The 23,509-nt window shown below is 40.1% G+C and overlaps 1 pseudogene; it reads right to left on the bottom strand.

Moving 5' to 3' along the window:
• The window catches only part of LOC133752686 (eukaryotic peptide chain release factor subunit 1-like), a 143,231-nt pseudogene that overhangs the window by 37,697 nt on the left and 82,025 nt on the right, over positions 1–23,509 (bottom strand).

Raw genomic sequence — 23,509 nt, 5'->3', positions numbered from 1 at the left:
GTGAGTGAGATCCCAGTGGAAAGAATGGGGCCATCAAAGAAGGAGGTACCTTTCTCTGAAGGGAGGAGAGAACTTCCACTTTGACTATGACCCTATCGGAATAAGATCAAAGTCAGCAAACTCTAAAGGCTTCCATAGCCCTGGCAACTCATGACTAGAGCCTAGGGAGATTACTGACGCCATGAACAGGAGTGTCAAATTGTTAAGTCAGCAACAGGAGTCACTGTGTACTTACACCCCATGTGGGATCTGTCCTTAATGTGTTGTCCAATGTGAAGTAATGCTATAACTAGTACTGAAACAGTATTTTTATACTTTGTGTTTCTTGTGGGTACAAACTGATGAGGTCTTTACTAATTATATACTGAATTGATATTCTGTATATAAAGATAATTGTAAATGAAAGGAAAGTCTTTTTTTAACAGACTTATATAACTAAAGGGCTATGATATGAAGGTTTATTCCATCACTGACTCTGGTTTCTGTCAACAGAAAGAAACAGTTTTGGCTTATATTTCAGGGGTAAAAAATTTCTTATAAATAAAATGTATCTGTTCTTTTTTCTCACTTTTCCTCACTTCCATATTGGTTGCTGGTAATTTTTTCCCCTCTAAATTAATTAAAGCAGTTCAGGTAAATTGAAATTGAAGCAGGATTTTTATTGAAAGAAGTAAAATTTATTTACTTATTATTTACAAAGTAGGCCTTTAAAATTCAAAGGGAAAGTCCAGAGAATTAGGAAAAACAATTTTGTTTATCTCACAACAATAAATAATCTTTTAGAGAAATTAGACACCATTCAGGAGCTCTGAGAAATTGGCTGGTAGTCAGCTGGAGTGGAAATTGGCTGGGAGTCAACTGGACCTAGAAAGCTGAGTGTAGAGAAGCTAGGATTACCAATGGGAAAACTTCCAGGTAACTTTGTTTCCTGTGCTTTACAGCTAAGAAGGAACCTAGGTGTTGCCTAGAGACCATGCTAATGCCTGCAAAAATGAAACCTGAGAAACAAAATCCTCACCAACTTGTAAACACACACGCACGCACGCACACAAACTCTGTCAGCTTTTGGTTTTTGTTGTTGTTAATTTATCTATGTTTTGTAGGTCTTCCATTAACAGCAACATACAATTTGTTTTATTTGCATAGATTGCAATGTAAAAAGCCATTCCACAGAGCTGTGCAGTATGCAGGCCTTACAGCCATATATGAGGGACCTGGAAACGTTCCAGTACTGAATTTATTTCATAACTTCATCCAAACTAACCCATATGTAAATCTCCTTATGAATGACTCAAAATAATGGTAACACTAAAAAATCCCCATTTTTTATATATCTGATGTCTATTTTTCTTCTTCAGAATGTCTGACAACTATGAAATGCAAAGTTCCTAATCAAAATGTAAGTCAGATTTTACTGTCTTAAAAAAAATAATCATAGGGCAGGCATTGTGGCACAGCAGGTTAAGCCATTGCTTCTGACACCCACGTTCCATATTGGAACGCTGATTCAAGTGCAGGCTACTCTGAACTTCTGATCCAGCTCCCTGCTAATGTGCCAGGGAAGCATCGAATGATGGCTTAACTACTTGAGTTCCTGTCACACACTTGGGAGACCCAGATAGAGTTCCTGGTTCGTGGCTTTAGCCTGGCCCCCAGCCTCAGCCATTTGGGAAGTGAACCAGTAGTTGGAATCTCTCTTCTTTCTCTCTCTCTCTCCCTCCCTCCCTCCCCCTCTCTCTGCCTTTCAAGTAAATGAATGAATGAATTACTTTTTAAAAAAATGGTCACAAATTAGAATAATTAAAAACTCTAATGCATTTGGGTATTTCTACATGTTTGTGGTAAGTTTATATGTAGGTCTGTTTGGAAACTCAGTGTCTACTTAACAGGATAGTGCAGCATTAGGAAGATAACATTTATTTACACATAAAGGGTCTTAAAAATTCATGAAAAATATATATTATGGAAAAAAAAGCTTGGGTTTCAGAAAATTTTTATGCCAAAAAATAACTTAACATTTACTTCCATTTTTTCATGAACATTTTGAAGTTCCCTCATCCAAAATTATGAATAAGACTCTTCTTGTGCCAGTGGATATTGATGATGTTTATATGTAATTGCTTTCAAAACTCACAATTTATTTTGATGAGAATGATTATGACAATTGTTAGTGTCTTCAGAGTTTTTTTGTTTTTTTTTAACTTTTATTTAATAAATATAAATTTCCAAAGTACAGTTAATGGATTGCAATGGGTTTTCCCCCCAATAACTTCCCTCCCACCCACAACCCTCCCATCTCCCGCTCCCTCTCCCATTCCATTCGCATCAAGATTCACTTTCAATTATCTTTATATACTTGAGAGATTAAAAAACAAAAAAAGAAATGTAGGGGCCAGTGCTGTGGCGTAGTGGGTTAAAGCCCTGGCCTGAAGTGCCAGTATCCCATATGGGTGCCGGTTCTAGTCCTGGCTACTCCTCTTCCAATCCAGCTCCCTGCTATGGCCTGGAATAACAGTAGAAGATGGCCCATTCCTTGGGCCCCTAAACCCATGTGGGAGACCCAGAAGAAGCTCCTGGCTCCTGGCTTCAGATCAGCGCAGCTCTGGCCATTGCGGCCATCTGGGGAGTGAACCAGTGGATGGAAGACCTCTCTCTCTGTCTCTACCTCTCTCTGTAACTCTGACTTTCAAATAAATAAAAGAAAAAAAAAAGAAATGTAACAAGTAGAGGATATTCTAAATTGACATTCAGTGCATATTTCTTTATAATTGATGAATGAAGCACACATGGAGTTTACTAGTTTGGATACTTTTTCCATGTATAAGTCACTAGCTCTCAACTATGTTAGATCAAACGGTAACCTAAGCTCTTTATCAGTTTGGCATATATCATTGTTCTAGATATTGTTGGAAATTAAGAGGATATTTCAAAATCTGAGTAATGTTTACCTCCTGAGAAGAAAAACTTTTGAAGAGAAAATTTTATTGTGACTTCCTAAAGGAGTAAATTCACATTGTGGTAATTGTCCCATGTATTTATCTGAGGTGTTTGAAAGAAAAAAAAATGTACATTTTATTTAGTTTATCTTTAAAAATAAATGATATAAGCTGCATTAAATAAGTGTATGTAAGATTGAATGTATATTTGCTTTACTCAAAATAATAAATTATATCCCTTTTTATTATGAAAAGGTTACAATAAGCATTTTAAATTTACTAGTAGAAATTATTTTACTAAGTTAAGGCAGGTTTGTTAAATGGCATCTTCTCAGTTATATTTGATTAAATTAACATTAATCCACCTTAATGTTTGGAGAAAATTTAAAATAGCACCATGTGAAATGCTTTCATTTGCCACGGTATTATCTTGGGAATTTAGATTGCCAGGGTGTCATGTTGAGAAAAATGTTGAATATAGTACAGTGAACTTTTTACCAAACCAAGTGGAACACATACAGAAATGTTTAGCATTCCAGGAGTTGGACTGTAACAGATGCTTTACGAAATTAAGTGTTTGGACACATTTCAAAATTCATCAAAACACTGTAAGCTTTTCACTAAACCTGAAGTTTTGGCATTTCACGAAGCCAAGCCTTTGTCAATAAAATTAGTTCAGTGCAAACATTAAAACTCTGTTTTGTTAATCATAAAGCAATAACGATTAACCGATTTTTTAATTGCATTCAATCTTAAGTTGAATATTCGTTAATGATTTATTTTGGAAATTAACTGTCTTTGGACTTTTCAGAGAATTCGAGGAAGACAGCATATATTATTCCTTAAATCTGAAGGAAGAAAAAATTTCTCATTGCATTTCTTTATTTTTTAAAAGATTTTATTTATTATCCCTTTGTTGGTTCACTCTCCAAATGCCCACAACGACCGGAACAGTGCTGATGTGAAGCCAGGAGCCAGCGCTTCTGCCTGGTCTCCCATGCAGGTGCAGGGGACCAAGCACTTGGACCATCTTCCACTGCCTTCCCAGGCCACAGCAGAGAGCTGGATTGGAAGAGGAGCAGCCAGAACTAGAACCAGTGTCCACGTGGGATGCCAGCACCTCAGACAGAGGATTTAACCTACTGCACCATGGTACCAGCCCCTCTCATTGCATTTCATATGAGAATATATCATGCAGCAAGTCTTACAAAGCAGATAAGTTCACAAGACTTAGAATAAGGATGCAATAGAATGTATTTGCTCATACCAGTGCTCCCTAGTATATCTAATCACGACTGTATTTTACCCCATAGCATGTAGTAGTTATGCTGTCAGATGAGGACACTTCAACAATAAATTTACAGTAGACATATTTTGTGGCTAATTTGGAAATGATTAAGGACCAATTATGTGACAAGCATTTATATCAGAGAAAAAGCTAAAGGGATTTAGAATTCTTTGAGTTATATTTTGATGCCATTAGGAGCTGTCATTTTGCCATTTTGCAGATAATCAGATCTTCACGATGATTTCTCCCTGAATATCTTGGTTCTGTATGTTAAGCAAAACAGAGAACATAATCTCTATATTTCCTGTATTTTAAGGCAGATACTAACGTGTAGCCAAATTATTTGATTAAATGTTCCTTCCATTCAATCATTCTGCCTACCCTGTTGAGAAGATGATGGTAGGGACTGGGCAGGCAAACTAAGCAGTAGCAAGGATAGAAGAAGCATCAGGCTCAAGGACTCAACCATCTGAAAATTTCTTTGTTCCAAAATCAGATGGTCAAATGAAAAGGATAAAAATGATATTTCAACTCAAGAGCCATGAAAAATAAAATTGGAAAAAATTTGTGTACATTATTCAGGTTAGATAAACTCCATGTCTACATAAGATATGGAAAAAAGTTATTTTAACCAACAGTCTTAATTATGTTTATTAATAATTATTAATGTGGGTTTGAATTGGTAAAAAGTAATATGGACTTTTTTCACCCACTTCTATTGTATTCAGTACTTTGGGATGGCTCTGTAAACAGATGAAGCCAATAATGTATTAACAGTACCAACTGAGAGAAAGTATGATTAACTGAGGTTACTAAAAACAAAAAGCAATTCAAATCAATTGGCAATTTACAAAAGGAGTTAAAGATTTCAAAAGCTATTATTAAAATTGCCATATTGGTCTATTATGTTATGTTATATATGTGTACATATTGTATGTCCACATGGGAAAATTTTATTAAGAGTTTTATTTTAATTGGCTTATGGATAAGATTGTCCATAAATTTAAGCTGCTAAAATTAATCAAAGATACATTTTAATTCGTTTGACCTGAATCTCTGTATCATATATTTTATACTTGTTGGTAGAAAGAAACTAAAAACATTTTATATGGTTGTGGTTAAGTTTACTGGTTAGATATTACATGTTAGATATTTAAGAGGTGTTTCCAAATACATGATTCTTAAAATTTATAGAAGGCAATGGACCTTCTGGTAAATGTTTTCTTAAGTTGTTATCTAATGGATGAAACGGTTTGCTAAGTATTCATGTGATATTGCTGTTGTCAGCAAGCGATCTAGGACTTGCTCCCTCATTTCTCTATTCTAAGCCCAACTTGTTCTTTCATTTCTCTATTCTCTTCAAGGTAGGAAACTAATTCTATTATGAAGGAATCTGTAGGACGCACAATTTAATCTTTAGACCTTATGAAAGAGATGGCTAACATTTTTCTGTAATAGCATAGCCAAAATAAGAACTTAAATTATAATTTCATAGCTAGATTCACTTCACCATCAGCGAAGTAAACAGTAAGTAGAAAAAAACCTCCCTTTCAGACCAAAGGGAAAGAAAGTTTTAAAGTGAGAATATAATTTTCCTCATGGGCATTTTCTACCTTAGAAAAACTACTACAGAACATGCCTGTGACTATAGATTTGTAGTTCAGGCCACCGAAGATTAGAGATGGGACTTGGGCACTCCCTTGACTTGCATCCTCTGGTCTGCTTTAACACAAACCAGGAGGAAAAGAAAGCTAGGCATCAGAAGCAATGGGTGGCAGGCCTATTAATGGCTGATCTGTACAGTGATCTGCCCTCAAGGAGACCCAACAGGCCAGTCCACTGCAGTGGCTTTCAAAGTGGTAAGCCTGGGCTTCAGCAGAAGTCAGCTTGTGAAGAGCCCTGGCAGCGCTGCCAAGAATTGGATCACTGGAAATGGACCTGCCCTGGAGTCGAAGGATGCCCAGGTCAGAGCCACAGATCTTATTGGCTCTAAGCTGAAAAGCCCTTCACTCAGCCCAACTTCCAAAGTGACCACCGCAGCTGAGGAGACGGCCACGTAGGGTCAGCAACATTGCAGGCAGAACTATAAATTTCTTGTTAGAGATGCCACCTGCCTTTACCTGGCCAGCGCTCCTCCCAGGCCAGCTAAGTAATGAAAGTCAACAGGGTGCCTTCCCCCAGGAGGTTCACACCTCCCTTAGGATGTACCCCATGTGAAGAGATAGATAGGTCTGGGCCTCTTAACTTACAAGGTCTAAAGCCCAACAGATTATTATCAAGCCCCTTCTGTCAGGTTCTATTTGCCTCTCAATCAGAATACTTATCTGTAGCTTAGACAGCGCCTTTCTTAGCTCCTCTAATAATGACTCTGTCCTTTGTTCTAGACCCTGTCTAGCGCACTTGAGCCTCATTCCTTTGTAATCATAACCTGTACTCTGCCACCAATGGCTCTACTCTCAACCTGTGTGTACTGATGGTCCTCTTCCCACTTAATGCTGTATAATTGTTCAGACCTGCTTAATGCCTCTCTTAGGATCATTGGTTACTATCCTCACCCTGTCTTTTATGACCTTGTCTAAATATGATCAGAGTCAGCAAACTTGGAAGGCTACCATAGCCTTGGCAACTCATGACGAGAGCCTAGGGTGGTTACTGGCGCCATAAACTAGAGTGTCAATTTGTTGGGTCAACAACAGGAGTCACTGTGCACTTGCTCCTCATGTGGGATCTCTGTCCTTAATGTGCTATACATTGTGATTTAATGCTACAGCTAGTACTCAAACAGTATGTTTCACTTTGTGTTTCTATGTGGGTGCAACTGTTGAAATCTTTACTTAATATATACTAAATTGATCTTCTGTATATAAAGAGAATTGAAAATGAATCTTGATGTGAATGGAATGGGAGAGGGAGTGGGAGAGGGGAGGGTTGTGGGTGGGAGGGAAGTTATGGGGTGGGGGAGCCACTGTAATGCATAAGCTGTACATTGGAAATTTATATTCATTAAATAAAAGTTAAAAAAAAGTAATTGGAGTGAGAATCAAGTGGAGTCATCCTAACTATTCTACCAGTTATTTGGAATGAACTATAATAGTATTATCAAACATTAGTGTGTTGTTTGCAAAAAAAAACCAGACCACCTGAAACTTACATTGGGTTATGAAAGGAGCAAAATGAGATGCTCTTTTGATAAGGTACCTTGTATGCAGAAGCAATTGTCAGGCTGAAAAATTTGTTCCATTTGATTCCAGCAATCAACACATCTGGACATATTATGTCTGCTCTCTTTTCATATTTTGTACTTGGTTTTCAATGCCTTTCATTATCATTCCTCATGTTTGAGTAAGAGCTACTATATAGTAAGCAGTTATTTAGGTACTAACATTTAGATGTATTTTGTATATTTTTTCACATATTCCTATGTTGCCAGTTGTAGTTTGCAAACATGGTAAATCCAACATATATACATGGTCTTGAAGAAGCTTATGGAAAATGCATATTATGGAACTACATTATGCTTGAATTTCAAAATTATTTTGCCACCAAAATAAACTTAATTTTACATTCCATTTTTCTCTGAACATTGTGAAGTGCATTCATAGGAGTCTGTATAATTTCCCATTCCACATGATCTTCTTACAATGTGATGTCCTCTTTGGAGAGTGGGATCAATATTCCCTGTCCTTGAACCAGATGGGCTGCTATTTACAAAAGAAACGAAGCTTTGTGACTTATATAATGCATCATAAAAGGCAATACAACTTCTATTAGCTTTTTTTTATTAGAGAGTTTGAGCATGAATGGTTCACTCCATAGATGCCTGCAATAGCCTGGCAAAACGTGGGAGCCAGGAACTCAATCCAGGTGCCCCACATGGGTGGCAGGAACTCAGTTACATGAGCCATCATCACTTTTTACCAGAGTCCACATTAGTAGGAAGCTGAAGTCAGGAGCCAGGAATCAAACCTGGCTGTCCAATGTGGGATGCAGGTATCTGAGCAGCTGTGCCAAACACCTGTACCTAAGCTTTCTCTCTGGACTGATCTTTCGAGCTTACAGCTGCCTTGTAAGATTTCCAGCTACCTTGATTCTACCATGCTAAAGAGTCCCTGTGGAAAGTCCACAAAGATTAAGGGAAAAAAAGATGGCTCAGCCATTCCATCCCTAAACTGCTTAAATATTTTCAGCTCAGGTGTCTGACATGGAAGTGAATTAACCTTTGAGATAACCCTAGTCCCATCTCCTACCTGACTGCAAACTTATGAGAGGCTGCTCCCTAATATCTGACCCACAGAAACCCTGAGGGATAATAAATACTAAGTTAATATTTAAGCCACTAAGTTTTGGCATGGTTTGCTATGCAACCATAATAACTAGAACACTCTCCAACAATTAAACAGATTGAGTAGAAGTTCATCTTCAGTTATCAAGATGAAGCAACTGAAGCCTATGTAGAATAAATTGCTTAATCAAAAGGACACAACTAGTCCTCAGCAGAACTGAGGCTGTGATCAAGGTTTCTTTGACTCTAAAGTCAGTCTTCTCTCTAGTAACACACAGTGTCTTGTTTCTAGTAGAGCACATTACTCCTCATCTTTCCCCAATTTCTCACTCATACCCTACACCCACTTCTTAACATTTTGGTGCCCAGGGATAGCAGTCAAAAACTAAGAAAAGAACATCACTGAATGTCTCTGTTATTTATTGCTACATAATAAATTAGTCTATGACTTAGTGACTTAAAACTGCAAATGGTCCTTATTTTTGTCATCATGCCAAGAATTCAGAAGAGGCTTGGCAGGGCAGTTCTAACTTGAGTTTTTTTTTTTTTTTATAAGTTTTCAGGTCCATGTTTGCCAGAGCTGTAATTATCCAAAGGCTTTAACTGAGGCCAAAGGATTTGATTCCAGGGTTGCTCAATCTCATGACTAGGGATTTGGCACTGATTTGGCAGACAGCCTTGGTTCTTCTACATGTGAGCATTATCATAATGTTAGTTGAATGTCCTTAGTCATATAGGCTAGCTTCCTCCAGAGTGAGCTAAGAAAGCAAAGCAGAAGACTCATTGTTGTTTAGGACCCAGTCTTAGACAACAATTATCATCATCTTTAAGCCAATAATGAGGCTGAGACCAAGGTATACAGCGGCTGAGAAATCAGAGGGGAGCGGAGAAATGTGATCTGAAATGGTGAGCCAGACACCATTCCTTGCAGTTTCCAGCTGTAATACTCAGGACAGTTTAGCTGTGATGCATACATGATGAGATGTTGGACTAGACTCCATTCTCTATAATGGGTGAAGCTTGCCTATTTTAAGTGGGGAGGAAATGGAATAGCTAAGGCGTTCAAATGTGGATAGTTTTGTGGATCTCTGGCACACACATGGTCACATGGGGAAGGACTTGGACAATAGGGGTAGATGAGATGCTGAGGCATGAAGGGTGAAATTGCAGAAGCATATGAGAGAGCATGTGAGGGGGCTGAAAGACAAGACCGAAGCCTTCTGACTCGTACTGAGTGGCAAAAGGGGAAAAACAAGGGCAGTTGAAAAGACTGCTCTGCAGCTGCGAAACCTTACTTGTGCAATTCCCAGAGCCAGAACTAAAGATAACAGCTTCTTTTGGCAAGTGCAATTTTCAATCTGTAAATCTTGAATGTCAATGGGTGAGCAAAGCTGGCAGGAAGGAAAAAAAAAGCTTTTCTTTATCTTTAATGGCTTGCTGTTGTTTTCTGTGCTGTTGCATCTGGGAGTGTGGTGGCTATTGTTGGATATTATGTGGTTGTCACAAGTTAGACATGGATCATCCCAGATTGGGGTAAGCTGCAAATAGAAGTGTTATTGGGGCAAACTGCTTTTTTCATCCTGTGGTAGGAGGGATGCTTTGTTTTATCTTTTTTAAGATTTATTAATTTGTTTGAAAGGCAGAGGGATGGAGAGAACGAGAGACAGACCAAGAAATAGAGAGAAGAGAGAGATCTTCCATCTGCTGGTTCATTCTCCAAATACCTACAACAGCCAGGAAGTCCATCTGGGTCACACAAATGGGTGACAGTAACCCAAGCACATTGGCTATCACCTGCTATCTCTCAGATGCATTAGCAGGAAGCTGGATAGAAAGCAGTGGTGGGTCTAGATCTCAGGCCACTCCTGGCCCCCGATATGGGATGTGGGCATCCTAAGTGATGGCTTAACTCACTGTGCCACATCATCTATCTTGGATGGTTGCCTCTTAATGTCTGATGTTTGCAAGTCCAGGGAAAAAACTGCTGGCTTTTTTTTTCAAGATTTATTTATTTATTTGAAAGTCAGAGTTACACAGAGAGATCAGGAGAGGCAGAGAGAAAGAGAGAGAGAGAGAGAGAGAGAGATCGATCTTCCATCTGCTGGTTCACTCCCCAGTTGGCCGCCAATGGCTGGAGCTGTGCTGAGCCGGAACCAGGAGCTTCCTCCAGGTCTCCCATGTGGGTGCAGGGGTCCAAGGACTTGGGCCATCCTCCACTGATTTCACAGGCCATAGCAGAGAGCTGGATCAGAATTGGAGCAGCCAGGACTCAAACCGGCACCCATATGGGATGCCGGCACTGCGGGCGGCGTCTTTACCTGCTATGCTACAGCACTGGCCTCTGTTTTTTGTTGTTGTTGTTGTTGTTTTTTTATTTATTTTATTTTATTTATTTGAAAGAGCTACACAGAGGAAGAAGAAGAGGTAGAGAGAGGGGGTGGGGGGGCTGGCTTCTTACTATTGGAAAGGACCCCTAAAGTTTTGTCAGCTTTTTCAGGTACGGGATGCAGAATTCTACTTGATGGATTTTAGCTCTATTTCATTGTACAAGAAGGCAATATGTAAAGAGAGCCAGCTGGAAAGTAGGAGGCCATTTCCACATAAAAGTACAGAGTTTTAGACAGGCTGCTAGATATGTGTCTTTTTGAAAAGTGACTTTGAAGCTTACTAATGAGTTCTTGTGGAAAAGAGAAGCACCTCTTGTAGATGTGGGTCAGCTCAGTCTCAATGACTGATGAAAAGGGGGCTCGAGAAAAGAGAGAAAAGCCTCACGGAGAAGCCTGCTCTAGCTTAGCAGTGTCTTGGCTTTGCATGAGAATGTAGGAACTGCCTCCTCCTGAAGCACAGAAATGCCAGGTTTGGAGATTTTTTGTTTGATTGGTTTTTGGTATCCCAGACTCAGAAGAGGTTTCCCCTAATTGCGTGGGCCTGGCTCAAACAATACTGTCTGCTGTGGCTTTCAATGATCATGGTTGAGAACAGGCATAGTGATACTCTCAGTGGGCAGAATCAGGAATGTGAGACTGTTGAAAGACTTCTGTTTGGGGCCCAGAAGTGTGGGATCGAGTAGCATGTATTAGATAAACTGGTTCAGACGCACAGGCCCACAGAAAGGACTGTTCTCTGGTGAAACTACTGCCTATCTAGCATGTTTCTTTCCTCACTTGTGATTCCGAACAAGACTTGCAAGGTCAGGGAGGGCCAGATTGCAAGGGTGGAGCTACCTTTCACTATCCCCATGTCCTTTTGAGAAGGAACAAATCGGACTTTTTAATCCTCCTTCAGTGGAACATTGGGCAATAAAGGATTCTGGTTGAGCATTTGATGCAGTGGTTAAGAAATAACGTGGAAGTCCTGCATTCATATTTGAGTGCCTGGATTCGAGTCTTGACCTACTCTCGATTCCAGCTACCTACTAACACAGATCCTGTGAGGTAGCTGGTGCTCCTTCAAATAATTGGGTCCCTGCTACCCATATGGAAGATCTGGATTGAGTTCCAGGCTCCTGATTTTGGCTTGGCCCAGCACCAGTTGTTGGTGGCATTTGAGGACTGGACCAGAAAATTGGATATTTCTCTTTGTCTTTCTGTCTGCCTTTCAATAAATAAATAATTGTAAAAAAGGATTCCTCTCCCCTTACTTAACAGAAAGTTTTCTTAGATACCTGTCATTCTGACACCCCATAGTAGTCAGTTCCCAGTCCATTGCATTGTAATCTGCTATACCATAATAGTTATCTTAGCTAACTTTTCACATAGTTATCAGGAAGGTCCCTGATAAAACTAGACAGAACCAGCTACAGCCGAATTAGCAGTTAGAGCCTGCCTAGACTGACTCAGGTTACTTACAATCGATTATTATATGAAAGAGCACATCCTGTCAACATTTCAGTGACCATCCTTGAGCAAAGATTGTATTGTGCAAGCATGATCTGCTTAATTTGAATGCCCAAGGGAATTTCCCCATCCTTTTCCTCTTCACTTGGCTTGTCCCATCACCCAGCTTTACCCAGTTATGTCCAATTCACCCTAACTCTGAATTCTTAACAACCCTTTAAGAGGGGCCGGCACTGTGGTGCAGTAGGCTAAGCCTCCACCTGTGGCAACAGCATCATATATGGGCACTGGTTGTGTCTTGGCTGCCCCTCTTGGGATCCAGCTCCCTGCTATGGGCTGGGAGAGCAGTAGAGGTTGGCCAAAGTACTTGGGCCCCTGCACCCAGGTGGGAGACCCGGAAGAAGCTCCTGGCTCCTGGCTTCAGATTGGCACAGCTCTGGCTGTTGCAGCCATCTGGGGAGTGAGCCAGCAGATGCAAGACCTTTCTCTTTGTCTCCCTTTCTCTGTCTGTAACTCTGCCTCTCAAATACATAAATAAAATCTTTGGGAAAAAAAACCTTTTTGAATGGAGAGATGGATTTGGACTCTTCCTTTATGATCTCCTTACAAGGCATCCTTGTAAATAAAGTTTGTCTTTCTTGAAAAAAAATGCACCTCCCACTGTTTGGTTTTGTTTGATTGTGTGGGCTTAACAGGTGGGGTGAAGTCATTGCTCAATACACGGGAGTATCTTATTATTCTTGGCATTTTTGCATTTAAACTCTTTGCATTCTGAGGTTTGTGCTTTTTATTGCAGAAATCACTCAACAAACAGCTGTCAGTTTGACTATATGCCATTGTATTTTCCTGGTATATACTTCTTAGTAAGACAGTTTGATTACTAAATGCAAGTGTCCTCAGAGAGTGCTGATCTTCTCCCAACAGTTTTTAGATCATAGAGATCTATTCTGAAAAACAATGAGAATTCAGAATTTTGACTCAATCATTCCTCTGGGCTTGATGTGTCTTTGTATCTTATAAAGTAACCCCAGGTCAAGTTGACTGGAAGGGGTCCTGACAGATTTAGACTTTAAGCTGTATGGAAAGTCCTTCTGTAAAAAGGCTTTTGTATCTACTCTCCTAGAACATTTTGGACAAAATATCTGAAAATAGAAATGACTGCAAAAATGATTGTAAAGTCAGAGTTGATGAAAAAAGACACACAAATTTAGTTGTAGTAGAGGGAAAAAATACTATTGGGAAAGGGAAAACTTAAACCTCTGGGAAGTGTAGAGGAAGGTGGGCATATTAAGGAGCTCTCCTTCAGAAACTGCTCCTGTAGTACTAGTCCATGCTGTTCCTACTTGCTGCTTTCTGTGCCATTGTTAGTGATGTGAATTCGAACTGACTGCTAAGCCAACCCTCTCTAGCAGAAAGCTGGGAATGGCACCAGCTCCCATTTTTCCATACAAGATACCTGTAGAGGTAATAACCAAGCAGATTTGCCTGGGAATGACTGGCTTCAGGTGGTACCTCTGAATCAAGGACTGACTTGAATTGACACAGTTGAACTGAACTGAGGACTTTAGAAGTTTACCTACTAGTAGGAGTTGACTATGAGACCAGATTAGAGGCTCTGTCTACTTATGCTGCTTGATTATTATCTATTCTGCTTGGGAGGCCCTAACAGTTGTAAATTCTTTATTTCCAAGGGTGCAAATGTGTACTCTGGGATTGTGCTGGTGTCGTGTGTGTGAAAGCCAACTTCTCTTTCTCTCTCTCTCTGATTTTTAAAAAGATTTCTTTTATTAATTTGAAAGGCAGAGTTGAGAGCAAATGAGAAAGGATTTGGGGAGAGATCTCCCATCTGCTGATTCACTCCCAAAATTGATGTAACAGCCAGGTCTGGGCAAAGCTAAAGCTAGCAGCCAGGAACTCCATCCTGGCCTCCCACCTTGGTGGTAGGGATTCAAGTACTTGGGCCATCTTCACCTGCTTTCTGAGTTGTATTAGCAGGGAACTGGATCAAAAGCAGAGCAGGACTTGAACCAGCAGCTTAACATCCTGCTGTGCTACAACATTATCCCTCCTCTTTCTGCTTTAAACCTGGGGACAGATTGTGGAAGCTTCAAGTGTTCAGAGATGTACTCTGTAGAATATTTCTCTCTAATAAGACTTATTTCATTAGAAAGGTGGTATGAAATTTGTCCTGGACTTTTATCAAAAGTGATTCAAGATATCCCTCAGTCTGGAAGGCATTCAATAGTCAGGTTTCACCTCACTGACCAGAGTTGTTGAGATAACAGAATTTATTATGGATTTCTTCCTTGCAGGCCAGAGTACAGTCTGTGAAAACAGTTAATATATACTGTTGTACCTTGATGCATGCTTCTGGTTAGTTAGGCAAAGTTAATATAGACACAGACACCTAAGGAGAAAGCTACTGATCTTTGTAAGATAAACCTTTATGGTGAATGAAATTTGGTCAACTTGGCTGGCGCAGTGGCTTAACAGGCTAATCCTCCACCTTGCGGCGCTGACACACTGGGTCTAGTCCTGGTTGGGGCGCTGGAATCTATCCCGGTTGCCCCTCTTCCAGGCCAGCTCTCTGCTATGGCCAGGGAGTGCAGTGGAGGATGGCCCAAGTGCTTGGGCCCTGCACCCGCATGGGAGACCAGGAGAAGCACCTGGCTCCTGGCTTCGGATCAGCGAGATGCCGGCCACAGTGGCCATTGGAGGGTGAACCAACGGCAAAAAAAGACCTTTCTCTCTGTCTCTCTCTCATTATCCACTCTGCCTGTCAAAAAAAAAATTTGGTCAACTGACTAAAGCTAAGATCCTTGGAAGGTATATTGAAGATCTATACCTCAGATTTTACCTCATGTTACCCTTAGAGTCCTACTGGTACTAGCTGGATAAGTGTTATTTCAGATAAATTGATCAGCTTTAGTCCTAGCCTGTATGAGTCACATTTAAAAGAAAAAAAGACTGATGGAATAGCATAGTACACATAAATTTGTCAGAGGCCAGCAATGAAGACACACAATTTTGTGAGGTATAGAGAAAGTATTTTTGTCTGTGTGCTAACTTTGGGCTTTCTGAAATTAATTTTGCTAAACACATGGGGTTCTGTACTAAGGGCCAACCTTAGGAAGTTAATTTACAATGGTATTGGTAATGAGAGAATTCCATGGAGATTTGACTAACTCTTCAGGTATGTATGGATTTTTGGCATATCTCTAGGTCACAGAAGCCATTGACACCAAGGCCCTGGGAGAGATGTATTTATATTCAATAGACCCTACTATTCTTTCCATCCTGTTTCCAGCAGCAAAGATTTTTTTCTTTCTTTTGGTAGGAGAGAGGAGGTAGATGTAGATCCTTCTTTCTCTAGTGTATCAGCAAAGACAATGCACTTTTCACCATTTTTGCCTATGGAGAGTTTGCCTACTTGTATATAGACTTTTCCTTTTTTTTCTTTTTTTTAACTCATTCATTTACCTGTCAATAAGGCATCTGGATGGTTTCCAGAGTATTTGCATTTCTTTTTTTTATTTTTTAAAATTGATTTATCTGAAAAGTAGCGTTACAAAGAGAGATAGAGAGAAAGGTCTTTCATTCACTGGTTCACTCCACAAATGGCAGCAAAGGATGGAGTTGGGCTGATCCGAAGCCAGGAGCCAGGAGTCAGGAGCTTCCCCTGGGTCTCCCACACAGACACAGGGGCCTAAGCACTTGGACCATTTTTTACTGCTCTCCCAGGCCATAGCTGGATCAGAAGAGGAGCAGCTGGGAAACGAACTGGCTCCCGTATGGGATGCTGGCGCTGCAGACAGAGGCTTAGCCCACTATGTCACAGTGTCAGCCCCTATAGACTTCTCCAATTAGCCTTTATTTTATGTCCTCAATGGTAAAGACAGCACCATGGGGGATCAGCACAGTGACTATTATATAGATATTATAACTAATCTCTACATGATTCAGAATACTTTATGCACATACTTGAGATAAAATTAATTAAGATGAATATTGAAAACCAAACAATGTAGCTCAGGAGAAGCCAGGTGACATCTTCAGCTCTGTTTCTGGAAGTCTTTTTGAGTAGATTATCCAATTCATTAGGTCTAAATCCTACCTTTCTGGGTAACAGTCTCCAGCATGGTTTTAATTCTTCCAATTATAAAACAAGGATCTCTTTTCCTTTATTTTCCCATAACATTTGCCTCACTTTTTTTTATTTTTATTTTTTTATTTTTTGACAGGCAGAGTTAGACAGTGAGAGAGAGAGAGAGAGAGAGAGAGAGAGACAGAGAGAAAGGGCTTCCTTTTTCTGTTGGTTCACCCCCCAAGTGGCCGCTACGGCTGGTGTGTTGTGGCCGGCGCGCTGCACTGATCCAAAGCCAGGAGCCAGGTGCTTCCTCCTGGTCTCCCATGCGGGTGCAGGGCCCAAGCACTTGGGCCATCCTCCACTGCCTTCCCGGGCCACAGCAGAGAGCTGGACTGGAAGAGGAGCAACTGAGACAGAATCCAGCGCCCCGACCGGGACTAGAACCCGGTGTGTCAGTGCCGCAGGCAGAGGATTAGCCTAGTGAGCCGAGGCTCTGGCTTGCCTCAATTTTAAATCTTCACCAAAACAGTGTCCTTGAGGGGCACTAGGCTTCTGCTAACATTTTCTTCAGGGCTTTTTAGGTTGAACCAGTCCCGTATGTGCCACAGTGGCATAAAGAATCTTTTGAGTTGAAGACATTTGAGAATCAAATGTAGGAAGAGCGTTTCTCTAAAATTCACCTGGTCTGCCTCAAGAACAGGATCTCAGTTGTCATAAATCCCCTCCATGGGGAATTGCATCAGTAAGGAAGACGGGCTCTTACCACAGTAAAAGGAATGAGATGTTGATAACATACTCAGGCAGACTTTGTCACAGACTCTGATATTGCCTGTCTATTCTAAGAGCTGCTTTGCCTTTCCTAAAATTTATTTGCTCTCCTGCAAGTGGCCCTTCTCCCTTGGCATTTCCACTATTAAGATAAGTTCTCAACCTTTCCCACTTCTTTGGGTATTCACTTCTTTCTGTGGTGCCTCTGCAACTTAAATTAGAAATTAATAAAGTTGTATACATTTTCTCCTGTCAATCTGTTATCAATTTCATTCCTAGGCTCCCATGCAATAACAATAAGAGGGCAAAGGAAAAGTACCCACCCTGCCGCAACCCACCCCGACACAAGGCTTTCTTTCACTGGCATTTTTGTAAAGATTCTTCTGTCTTAAGCCTATAGTCAACTCTGGAAGCCACTTCAAGATTTTTAAGTATTTATTAAGGCAATACTCTACTTCTGTGTATAAAAATGTATAATTTGTATGTATTTATGTATAGTAGTCCCCACTTATCCACATGGGATTCATTCCAAGACTGTCAGTGGATACTTAAAAATGTAGTACTGAGTCCTATGTACTATGATGTCTTTTCGTATGTATCCATACCTATGATAAAGTTTAATATGTAAATTAGGCATAATAAGAGATAAGTAATAGTAAGAAGAACAATCATAACAATGAATTATAACCAGTATATGATATGGTCTTTCCATCTAAATACTTTCACTTTTTCATTTAAAGGAATCATTTTATGGCTTTTTTTTTTTTTTGCATAACTAAGTTGCGGTTTGTGCATGGAGGCCATTATTAGGTAAAATAAGGGTTACTTGAACACAAACATTGTGATACAATGCCTGCGGCTCTGATAACTGAGACATCTAGTAAGTGACTAATGGGCGCATAGTGACTACAGGATGGATTTACTGGACAAAGTGACGACTCACATCCCAAGCATGACAAGTGAGAATGCATGAGATTACATCACATCTTCCCTGTAATAGCACAAAATGTGAAACTTATGGTTTATTTCTGCAGTTTTTCATATAATATTTTTGAACCATGGTTGACCACTGGTAAATCAATATGCAAAAAAGTAAAACCATAGATAAAAACAACTGTGTATAAATTATACAATACTTAGTGGCTTAAGACACAAATAAATACGTATGACATCTCACAATTTATGCAGGTCAAGAATTGGGGGGGTGATTTGGCAGGACAGCTTTGGTGTGAGGTCTCTAATGAGATTGCAGTTAGGCGTCCGAAGATACAACTGGCATGGCAGATCTGCTTTCAGGGCTGGCAAGTCAATTGATTGGAAGCCTTAGTACTGTAGGTAAAGCAAATTTATGTCTTTCATAGAAGCCTTCAGAAATAATGACTCAAAGAAGCAGGTAAACATGTATTTTTATACCTAGGTTTAATGAAAAGTGGATGGTTGTGGGAAAATATCATCAAAAGACCAAAGGATTTAATCTAATGGAAATAAATGGGAGGGGGGTTATCAAGGCCTGTTTGTTTAGATTTTTCTTGGTGTTCAGTGTCTTTACAGATAAGACATGTTCCTTGCCTCCAGTATAAGGAGAGGACATCTCAAATGAGTCTTATGACCTGCTGCATGCGAGAAGGGAGGGGAGATGGGAGAATAGAAGGAGAGCATGACCTTCTTGTTCAACTGCTTTTTCAAATACCAAGGGCCCATATTTGAGGATAGCATGTCCTGAACCCCATCAGTACTTTTCCATTTAGGCTTCTCACAAAGCTGTTTAAGTTTTCCTAATGACTTGTTAGCTATCTTTCCCCAGAGGAAGACCTCTAATAATGGAAATGTCCTTTATGGACTAGACTTAGAATTCACAAACTCATCTATGAACATATTACTGGTCACACAGACCAGCAAAGCTTTAATGTGGGTGAAAACTAAACATAGCCACGGATATCAGAATGTTGGGGTCGTTGGAGACATCTGGGGAACTGGCTGTCACACATGGAAATGTCCAAGAAGAAATGCAGGTTCTAACACTTCAGTGTAGTCCTGGGTTTTCCTGCCATCTTGATCGTGTGGTCATTGGATTGTGATGTGGTCTGAGAAATTTTCAAGGAGGAGTGCTGGAACCCAAGGTGCTAGATGGCACTTGGGGGTTGGACAGAGACAGAGGCTATTATTGACTGGGGCTGTCAGCTCAATATTAACTGCATAAACACATAGACACCTGCAGTGTTTGAGCATGAAATTAATAAAAAATGGCATATCCTTTTTAGAGCTTTTATGTGAGGAAAAAATTAAATGATCAGTAAAAAGCATCTCACAAAACAGATGATCGGTTCCCTTCACCATTATCAAGTTCTCTGACCCAGTATAACACTTAATTGTTCTCTGACTTTTCAGCAGCTCCATATGTTAATTTTGCCTCCCCCTGGATGACAGTTTATTCTTGAAGATAGGATTCCCATCTCTAATTTTTTAAAACTTACTTGAGAAGCAAAGAGACAGACACAGAGACAGAAACAGACAGAGCTGGTTAATTCCCCAATTGCCCTCGACGGCCAAAACTGGGCTGGGCCAAAGTGAGGAGCTGGGAACTCAATCCGGGTCTTCCACAAAGGTGGCAGGCACCCAATAACTTGAATCATCAGTTGCTGCCTCCCAGGGTCTGCATCAGCAAAAACTTAGAGTCAGGAACTGGAACCAGGAATGGAACCCAGGTACTTCTGGTGGGACATGGGTGTCTTAACCAGTGTCTTAACTGCTAGGCTAAATCCCCACTGCAGGATTCCTATCTTAGATCCACTTTTTCTTGTAATCTACTTGTGAAGTATAAATGTTGGACATATAGCCTATTATTAAACACCAAATCTTTTTAAACTGTGCAAACTCCTCCATCTCCTTATCATTTAATATTTTATCATTCTCCAAATTTCAAGCCTGTATATTCAGAAGTCTTAAGAGACAGGCATTTTGCTTAGCTGTTTTGTTTTGTTTTGTTTTTTTGACAGGCAGAGTTAGACAGTGAGAGAGAGAGAGAGAAAGCTCTTCCTTTTCCGTTGGTTCACCCCCCTCAAATGGCCGCTATGGCCGGCGCTTTGTGGCCGGTGCGCTGCGCTGATCCAAAGCCAGGAGCCAGGTGCTTCCTCCCAGTCTCCCATGCGGGTGCAGGGCCCAAGCACTTGGGCTATCCTCCACTGCCTTCCCGGGCCACAGCAGAGAGCTGGACTGGAAGAGGAGCAAGCGGGACAGAACCTGGTGCCCCAATTGGGACTAGAACCCAGAGTGCCGGCGCTGCAGACGTAGGATTAGCCTAGTGAGCCGCGGCGCCCGCCCGCTTAGCTGTTTTGAAGCCAGGTGGTAGTCCTGTGTGCTACGTAGGGTTTGATCTCTTGTACCAGCTCGTGATTCCATCCTCTGGCTGAGGCAGATCCTCAGAGGCAGCGGTAATTAGGTCCCCGCCACTTACACGGTTGACATGGTTTAAGTTTCTGGCTCCTGGCTCCTGGCTCCTAGCTCCTGGCTTCAACCCCAGCTTGGGGCTGTAGCAAGCATTTGGGGGAGTGAGGCAGTGGAAAGGAGATGCTTCCCTCTCTGTCTACCTGATCTCCAGCCTCTCAAATGAATGAAGAGAGAACAAGTATTGAATTCTTGCCCCAAGAATCACTAATTTTAACTAAATGATAAATATATGAGAATTACTAGAAGTGTAAGGAATCAACAAATATTAGTCTAATACAGTTGTACAACCTAATTATATAAGGATGACTTTTAAAACTATACACACTCTCTTGAAATTCTGTCTTTACCACTTAAGGGTTTCTGTCACTCACCAGTAGCCCCCAGGCTTCCTGCTTTCACCCCACCCACCCCTTCAGTAGTGGATTTCCTTTATTTATTTATTTATTTATTTATTTATTTATTTATTTAGAAATACTAATCTAGAAAGCAGTCACAGTTGTATGCACTAAATGCCCATCTTTTTTCTTGAGAGGTTGAGATAAATCTTGGGTTGACATATGTGTAAGTTTTTATTTGATTATATGCTGTTGGAGTAGAGCTCTGAGTGCCTCTGAGAATTGCTTCAGATGAAAATCTTTAAATGCCACTCCTAAATTTTGCAGACTAGAAGATAGTCAATTGCTCACAAAACATAAATGGATACATTTTCAAAGAATAAATAAAAAATCTTTATAACTGTTTGTGTGTGTGTGTGTGTGTGCTCACAAAGTATCTTTCTCTTTCTCACTTTCTCTCAAAGTTCTAAGGATTTTGTTGAATCCATATCTTGACTAGATTGACTCAGCCTGAATTGGAGACATTCTCTTTATCTTCTTGGGTAATTTAAAGCTGAAGCCTCAAATTGTCATCCTGTGCTTTTTTTTTTTTTTTGTGCCGACTGTGTGTGTGTGTGTGTGTGTTACAAATGGAATATATATATATATATATATATATATATATATATATATATATATTGCTTTCCCTAAGTTACTCACCATGTTGCTAATTGGGAAGGTTATAAAATAATCCTTCTTCATTAATTTTTAAGCAGTTAATTTTCAAGCAGACATGCTTCAGTGCCTCAGAAGCACAAATACTAAACATGGTTTCTACATAAAACTTTTAAGTGCTTTAGACTATGTATCTAATAATTCCTTTCCAGAATTTGCCCTTTAAATTTGATCTCAGTTCATTTCTGATTCCATTGCTTCTGGTACGATTCAATGGAAGAGTGCAACATCAACTTTTATTATTATCTTTCAATGAGGCATTGGTGCCGAGGCAGGCTCATCAGGACAATTCTGCAAGGTGCTTTTCTAGTGTTTCAGCCACACTGCTGGTGAGGTTAGGTTCTCCTCCCAAAGGAAATATGAGTGAGATAACAGCCTCAATAGTGGAAAATATTTCTTGGAATATGATTGCAATTATCACAGTACATACGTTGTGCAGGACTGAGTACAAGTGTGCACGCTCTTCCTTTTAAAAGGGCACTTGTTTTTTTCAAAAGAGGGGTGAATCCGGTCTTCATTCCACTTGCCAGAGCTTTTTCTCTGGTGAAGGAGTACATCTGGCCAGAGGAATGATTTTTTTTTTCTGACTCACGGAAAGATCCTTGCTGTACATCACTGATCCTAAAACTTTGAATCTGAAGGATTTAGTGTTTTTTTTTAATCCAACTCATTGATATCCAGTATTTTTGTGCCATTAAAAAGTTTTTATTTTGAATCTTCATAAAATGAAATAAAAATACAACTTACAAGCCTTACAAAATATGATAATGACTTTTATTATAATAAATACAATTATATTTCAATAAGTAATTAGAATATATATAAAATATGTATCATTCATTGAAAAGGTGAATATAATAAAAGTCTCAATAATACCTAATAGTTTTTGTTATTTCAAAAGAATTCCTAAAGAAAAATATTAAAATACCAGCTCTCATTAAATGCCTGTACACACAGTTTGAATGAATAACATCAATTTTAAGGACTATAATGTGAAATATTAATTTCCTTATTGTTTAGTCTCTTTTGACCTTCCTACTCATAGGGGTTATGTACAGTCTTGCACTTCAAAACGTTTTAGTCAATAATGGACTGCATATGAGATGGCCTACGATTATCTCATCCCATGACTTTATAGCCATCTTAGTTTCTGTAAATATACTCTGTGATGTTTGCACAGTGACAAAATTGCCTAACAATGAACTTCTCGGACTGTGTTACATTCAGCAGTATGTGATTATATATCTAAACTACAGGTTTTATTTTAAAACCACTCACAGTAGAGAAGCAAGTTATGTAGAGTTACATGGGAGCAGAAGAAGACATTTTAAAGCAATCTCAGTGAACTCAGGATACTTTATTTTTTTTTTAATTTTTTTTGTTTGACAGGCAGAGTGGACAGTGAGAGAGAGACAGAGAGAAAGCTCTTCCTTTTTGCCGTTGGTTCACCCTCCTGCGGCCGGCGCACTGCGCTGATCTGATGGCAGGAGCCAGGGGCTTCTCCTGGTCTCCTATGTGGGTGCAGGACCCAAGGACTTGGGCCATCCTCCACTGCACTCCCGGGCCACAGCAGAGAGCTGGCCTGGAAGAGGGGCAACCGGGACAGAATCCGGTGCCCCAACCGGGACTAGAACCCGGTGTGCCGGCGCCGCAGGTGGAGGATTAGCCTAGTGAGCCGGGGCGCCGGCCGAGGATACTTTATAAGTAACAAAAATAAACCATATTATAAAGATCATTTTTAAATCATCATCAATAGCCAACAGTGATTTATTTTGTAAAAGTTTTGATAAACTCAAATTGTCTTTTAACGAAATAC

This window comes from Lepus europaeus, chromosome X (assembly GCF_033115175.1).
Source record: "Lepus europaeus isolate LE1 chromosome X, mLepTim1.pri, whole genome shotgun sequence".
NCBI lineage: Eukaryota > Metazoa > Chordata > Mammalia > Lagomorpha > Leporidae > Lepus > Lepus europaeus.
The sequence above is the reverse complement of the archived record's forward strand: the minus strand, read 5'-3'. Positions and strand labels throughout refer to the sequence as shown.